Source organism: Arabidopsis lyrata (genome assembly GCF_000004255.2).
Source record: "Arabidopsis lyrata subsp. lyrata unplaced genomic scaffold ARALYscaffold_4, whole genome shotgun sequence".
Taxonomy (NCBI): domain Eukaryota; kingdom Viridiplantae; phylum Streptophyta; class Magnoliopsida; order Brassicales; family Brassicaceae; genus Arabidopsis; species Arabidopsis lyrata.
This window is the reverse complement of record NW_003302552.1, coordinates 4,318,120-4,325,868: the sequence shown is the minus strand read 5'-3', so window position 1 is coordinate 4,325,868 and position 7,749 is coordinate 4,318,120.

The following is a 7,749-nucleotide window of genomic DNA, read 5'->3' as shown; positions in this document are numbered from 1 at the left end:
AGGCAACCAGAACCTCCTTTTCAACGATAACATTGACCGTATTGACAGAGAACTAAGGGAAAGGAGAGACACTACAGACCTTGAACACAACCATCCTTTCAGAATGGCTGATGAACAAGATGTCAACAATCTGCCTGCAAACATTGGTGCTGGAGATGCACCAAGAAACCACCATCAGAGGTAAGGAATTGTGCCTCCTGCTGTCCAAAACAACAACTTCGAGATTAAAAGTGGTCTCATCTCGATGATTCAAGGAAACAAGTTCCATGGTCTGCCTCTGGAAGATCCCTTAGACCACTTGGATAACTTCGACAGGCTCTGCAGCCTAACCAAGATAAACGGTGTTAGTGAGGACAGTTTCAAGCTGCGCCTGTTTCCCTTCTCACTGGGAGACAAAGCACACCAATGGGAAAAGACATTACCTGCTGGCTCCATCACATCTTGGGACGATTGCAAGAAGGCCTTCTTAACAAAGTTCTTCTCAAATTCAAGAACTGCAAGGCTTAGGAATGAAATCTCCAGTTTTACCCAAAAGCCGTCTGAATCCATTTGTGAAGCCTGGGAGAGATTCAAAGGCTACACTATACAGTGTCCACACCATGGTTTCAAGAAGGCTTCTCTACTAAGCACACTTTACAGGGGAGTTCTGCCCAAGATCAGAATGTTGCTGGATACTGCTTCTAATGGGAATTTCTTGAATAAGGATGTTGAAGACGGCTAGGAATTAATTGAGAACTTAGCTCAATCCGATGGTAATTATAACGAGGATTTTGATCGCTCCAACAGAGGTATTGGAGAATCGGATGCAAAGCATAGTAAAGAGATGAAAGCTCTTAATGAGAAACTGGATAGGCTTATCCTTGGCCAGCAGAAGAATGTGCACTTTCTACTTGATGACGAGCAGTATCAAGTCCAAGATGGGGAGGGGAACCAGTTAGAAGAGGTCAGCTACATCAACAATCAAGGCGGCTACAAAGGGTATAACAACTTCAAGACTAACAACCCCAACCTTTCTTACCGCAGCACCAATGTTGCTAATCCACAGGATCAAGTGTATCCTCCACAACAACAGCAGGGTCAGAATAAACCTTTTGTTCCCTACAACCAAGGTTTTGCTCCCAAGCAACAATTTCAGGGGAACTACCAGCAGCAACCACCACCTGGGTTTGCACCTCAGCAACACCAAGGTCCTGCTGCTCATGATTCTGACATGAAGCAAATGCTACAACAGCTTCTCCAAGGACAAGCATCTGGCTCCATGGAGATTGCTAAGAAGATATCTGAATTACACAATAAGCTGGACTGTAGTTACAATGACCTGAATGTCAAAGTAGAGGCATTGAATTCCAAAGTCCGATACTTAGAGGGACAATCTGCATCTATTTCTACTCCAAAACCTCCAGGGCAACTCCCAGGGAAAGCAATTCAGAATCCGAAGGAATATGTTAATGCCATTCGCCTTCGCAGTGGTCGAGAGCTGCAAGCTCGACCTAGCCCCGCACCGGTCACTGAGGACAGTGCAGACCAAGTTGGGGAGGATTTCAGTCTCAATGAAGATCAAGCTGACAAGCCAACAGAAGTACTCGACCCTCCACTCGACCATGTTACTCGATCACCAATTCCAGTAACATCACCCACTGCTCTTCAACCAGTTGCTGCTAAAAACAAGAAGAAGGTTTTTGTTCCTCCTCCTTACAAACCCCCACTTCCATTTCCTGGTCGTCACAAGAAAGTGTTGGCAGATAAGTACAGAGCTATGTTTGCCAAGAACATCAGAGAAGTTGAATTGAGGATACCTCTTGTTGATGCTCTCGCACTTATTCCGGATTCCCACAAGTTTCTGAAAGACTTGATCATAGAGAGAATAAAGGAAGTGCAAGGGATGGTTATGGAGAGTCATGCGTGCAGTGAAATCATCCAAACGAAGATTATTCCCAAGAAATTGGGAGATCCTGGTTCATTTACCTTACCTTGCTCTCTAGGTCCTTTGGCCTTCAGTAACTGCCTATGTGATCTAGGTGCTTTTATAAGTCTCATGCCTCTCTCCGTGGCCAAGAGACTAGGTTTCAGCAAGTATAAACCTTGCAACATCTCCTTGATCCTGGCTGATGAATCTATCAGACTACCGCATGGGTTATTAGAAGATTTGCCTATTAAGATTGGAAATGTTGAAATCCCCACAGACTTCATAGTGCTAGAAATGGATGCAGAACCAAAAGATCCTTTAATCTTAGGAAGACCCTTCTTAGCCACTGCTGGAGCTATCATTGATGTTAAGGATGGGAAGATTGATCTTAATCTGGGAAATGATTTCAAAATGAAGTTTGACATCAATGACGCCACGAGAAAGCCAACAATTGAAGGACAAACCTTCTTAGTAAAGATAATGGATCGCCTAGCTGATGAACTGCTAGAGGAGGTTGCTGAGGAAGATCACCAACACACTTCTTTGACTAAGAATGGTGAAGCAGGATATCTTCTCACTGAAACCTTGAGTTGTGGTAGGTCATTAGATTCACACAAGGAAGTAGCAGGGTCAGAGGTCTTAAAAGACTTGTTTGAGTCAGAAACAGTAGGTAAGGCAGCATATGAAGCAAGCTCAACACATGTTCAACCAACTGACTCGAGTATACACTTGAGCAAGCCTTCAACTAGTCTGGGGAACTCTAGCTCGATCAAACATCTTGACAAGCTGCTAGAGTCTAGCAACTCCGCGCCAGATGGCTGGTTAGAGCTCAAGGAGAGGTCCAAATGGCAGGACAAAACCATAAGGGAGTTAGTAGATATTGTGAAAGAGCTGAAGGATCAAATCAAGGAGCTCCATGGAAAAGCCAACCAAGTGCCACTCAACATCAAGGACGTCCAAAATGATGGAGCCACTACTATGGTCAGCAAAGAAGGATGTGAATTCACATTGAAATGGTCTAGAGAAGAAGACCATCCTCCTGATCAAAAAGAAGGTTTCTTCAAGGACATGGCCACTGAGTACCCAACTGCAGACCTATCAGAAGAGCATGCTGAGTTTGACGATGCATCTACTGAAGAAGAAGAGGAGACCTCGTTTCCTCTCTGCAAACCACCCTAAGCCTAATGAGTGTGAGGAGTCAAGCTTAGAGACTTAAAACAAGCTCACTTGGGAGGAAGTCCCATGTCTATCCACGTACATATTTTTATTTCCTTGTTATTTTTAATGCGTTTGGTAGTGTTTTGGTTTTCAGGAAATGAGTATCAAGTGCAAAGTGAAGTGGTCTTGATTTTTGAATTTTGGAGGTTATACTCGATGATGCATATGGGATGACAGTGGTACAGTGCAATCGAGTATGGAGTGGGGTTTTGGTTCCAGATTTTTGGATTTTTAACATGTCACTCTATCACAAGAGGCCACATGGTAAGACTCCTCAATGGCCTGGCAGTTTACACAAAGCAGGCATTGATGAGCACATCAACTCCTTCTTCGGCCTGGCAGTTTACACAAAGCAGGCATTGATGAGCACATCAACTCCTTCTTCAGTTGAGGTAACAACTCCATTCCCCATTGTTTATACTATCTCATGTTTTCTTTCTTTATTTGTTTGTCCTGAGTACTCTCTTCCAAATTTGGTCACACAGAGGACTGTGTGATTTAAGTTTGGGGGAGGGCTCAGGAAGTATCTGATGTGTTTGCTTTGTTCTTGTTTTCAAATTTTTCTTGCATTGTACATATTGTCTGCATTCATCTATGTTATTGAAAAAACCCTAAAAATTTGAAAAATTTCTGAAAATGATTTCACAAAAATAGAGTGTTCATGTAGTTGCATTTTCATTTTAAGATTGAGTCTAGAAGGTTTCATATAGGATTGTTGCATATGCATAGGGGATGATGATGATATGACCTTGTAAGCATGCTCATTTACTGAATGAATTCAATGCCCTCGTTGTTAGTTGTTTAATGCTTGTGATAGAACTTGAAGTAAGACAGCACCATATTTGGAATTCACAACTTGACTCTCTTGTTTTAATTGAAGCATGCTTGATGTGATTCTTTTCCCTATCTATTAGAACCTGAACTTGACTTATAATTATCATGTCTTTGCATTGTTGTTGAACTTGTGGCTACCAATACACATACTTGGATTTTCTTTCACCTTCTACCACTCTTGCTAATCCAAGTAGCTGATTCCCATCATTGGAACAGTTTCCCCCACCCTGAACCTAACCTTTCTTTCAAGCCCTGAATAAATTTGTGTGTGTGTGAGGCCTATTTCCGGATTGAGCTTGGTAGAAAGTGTTAGGTATGAACCGACAAGAATGGTATCCCATGTAGTTCTAGTCCACGCTTTTTGGGCTAGATAGGACTAGGTGGGAGTTTTACTTTGGGTTTTGGAATGTGTTTGGAAAGAAAATGAGAAAGAAAGACAAGTGTTATTGTTCTTAGGAGATGGAAGTGAAACAGAAAAGAATATCTTGTTAGTCTAGTAAAGGATTTGGGAAGCTTGAAAATAAAAGAAGTTAGGCTCTGTGGAAAGTAAAAAGAAAGGCAAAAGCCTAGAGTTGTCTTAAGTCATGAGATGAGAAGAAGAGCCTTAGTTGTTAAAGAAAGTCCCAATCCACTAGAAAGTCTAAAAGAAAACCTCTCCTTAGAACAAAACCAAAAAGAAAGAATGGGTTGATCCAAGAGATTATTGGAACATGCCTTGAGTGCAAAAGGGTAGAATTAGGATAATTTCTGGGGTTTAGAGATAGGACCATCTATGGAGTTTGATATACTTATGGTTATTTGGGTAGATGGGGTCTGTTCTTGTATGCGTAGGTTGGTTCTAACCTTTAGCATTCTACTAAAGCTCTGTCCATTCATGAGAGTTCCTTGTTACTGTGAAATAGTCTGAAACCATTTACAGAGGAACCATCTTTGTTTCTCAGCCTTGTCCTTTAAACCAAATGAGTTCTTCAACAATGTTTTGCTTGATTCATGGTTTGAGCTTAATCAATGTTAAAGGGAATTGATGATCTGAAGGTGTGTGTAGATTGGAACAAATGTTAGGTTGTCTTGTGATGAATATGGCTAAAGTTTTTAAGTAGAGTTTGGTCTCTAAGCATTCCACAATTACTAACTTGGACATTGAGTTCATTTGCTTTGTCTGTATGCTTTGGTTCTGAGTCCCCGCTTTCAAACCTCTCCTCCAGCTTGTTCTTAATTGTTTGCTTGAGGGCAAGCAAAGACTAAGTTTGGGGGAGTTGATATGTCTATATTTTACTTGTTTTGAGCATCCATTTAGCATCACTTTATCATCATTTCGTCATTGTTTCATACCATTCTTCATCATTTGTCATCACTTTGCATGATTAGGATAGTTTTGCATGCATGTTGCATATTTGAGTTGTTTTCAGGTGATTTGGAGCTGTTGGTGAGCAAATTGGAAGAAGTGGACCAGAACCCATCAGTATGCTCGACCACGAGGTCGAGCACCATCATCATGACCTTCCAAATGCACTCGACCACGACCAAGTCGATCACCAAGTCGATCACCAACTCGACCTACCACTCGACCTCATGGTCGAGTACCAGCTCCTTCACCAAGTAGACCACGACTCCAGATCACGACTCGAGCACGCAGTCGAGTATCCTCCACCAACTTACTCGACCAAGCACTCGACTGCACGCTTCAGAGGCTTCTCAGATCCCAACTCAACCAGACACTGAGCATAAGGAAGAGAAGAAGATGAAGCGGGACTCGAGTGCATACTCGACCTAGACACTCGATCGCATCATGACCAGATCAAGAAACCGCAAAGGAGCCAGCTTTGCTCGACCTCTTCACTCGATTGCACGAAGCCGAATGTCTCCGTAAACCGCCTTAATACTTTGTCGTCTTGTGATTTAGGGTTTCCTAGTATTTGCTATAAATAGGTTGTTTCTCATAATTTTCAGACTAAGTTTTATTCTGTCTAAGTTTTATTCTGCAGAACAATTACTGCTTTCTTCATATTTGTAATCCAGATTTCTCTTAATCTATTGAGTATTTGCTTTTGATTTCTTCTACAAAGTTGTTCATCTTGTTGAGATCTAGCTAATATAAAGTTTTTATGCATTTCTGGGTTTGTGTTCTTGGTTATGAATTTTGAGTAGTAATTAGGGTTCTTGAGGATGGGTTAGGGTAGTTTAGAATCCTTGATCTGCTAGGTGGTTGAGTTTGATTGGTAGATCCCTTCTGGATTAGTTGTTCTTAATGCTGATTGCTTTCTGATCAACTGGAATCTGAGCCCAGACATTTCTGCACCCAAAAGGTGTTCGATGAAATGTCTGAACCACTAATTCCAGAGATTCGTGGCTCTGTACCAAGGTATTGGTTACAGGGAGCGTTTTGGCTTTAACTTGTTGATTCGTAATGCCTGTTAGGTTAGCTCTCGTCAATGGTGATTGAGTCTGGGACTAGCTTTGCTTGAGGATCTCTGTTGCGGTAGCACTTTGATTTGGTTATTGAACTTGTTGTCTAGGGATAGTTTGTTGAGCATGTTAACCACCTGTTAGATTAAGGAGACTTCACTACTCGATTACCCCATCCTCGGGAATTTCTCTTCCAATTGATTTCTTTGTTCACATCGCTATTGATTGCTTGATCTCGTTACTTGTTGCTTAGTTTTTGCATTTTACTTATTTCACTTGAAGTACTCGACCACACCCATTGGTTTGGAAACGGACTGTGCAGTCGAGTACATTTGTTGCAGTTTCTGTTTGGTACTCGACCTGGCACTCGACCACATCCAGTGCTTGGCATCAAGCTGTGTGATCGAGTGTGTTATCTGTTTCTGTTAGAATTATTGTTTTCTGCATGGTCACTGGAACTGATAACAACATCAAAACCCGTTATTGCTTGGCTTGACTCTGTGAAACCTGATTGCATCTTGATTGCTAGCATCACACCCATTTGGATTGACACCTTAAATACTGCAATGACATGATAGTGATTTAAGGATAATTGATCTTAGTTAAAATCTTACTATCAGATGTCAATATGAAGTTTGACATCAATGATGCTATGAAGAAACCAACAATAGAAGGACAGACCTTCTTGGTTGAGGAAATGGATCGGCTAGCTGATGAACTAGTAGAAGAGCTTGCTGATGAAGATCACCTTCAAACTACTTTGACCAAGAGTGGTGAAGCTGGGTATCTCCCTGGTGAAACGTTGAAGTCTGAGAACTCATTAGACTCAAGCAAGACAAAAACTGGGTCAGATGTCATTAAGGGTTTGATTGCGTCAGAAACAAATAGTATGGCAGCAAATGAGGCAAGCTCAAACCATACTCGACCAGCTGACTCGACCGTCTACTCGAGTAACCCTTTAACTCGTCCACAAAGCTCACCCTCGACAAAACTGCTCATTCAGAAGTCTAGCAATTTTGCATCAGATGATTGGTTAAAACTCAAGAAGAGGTCTAAATGGCAGGATAAAGCCATAAGGGAGTTAAAAGACACTGTGAGAGAGCTGAAGGATCAAATCAATGAGCTCCATGGGAAAGCCAACCAAGGACCACTCAATATCAAGGACGTCCCAAATGATCAAGCAATTGCTCTGGTTAGCAAAGAGAAAAATGAATTCACACTAGAATGGTCTATAGAGGAAGACTATCTGGCTGATCAGAAAGAAGCTTACTTTGAAGAAAGGGCCATTGAGTACTCAGTTATAGACTTGTCAAGAGAGCATGCTGAGTTTGATTATCCATCTACTGAGGAGGAAGAGGATACCTCATTTCATCTCCATAAACCTC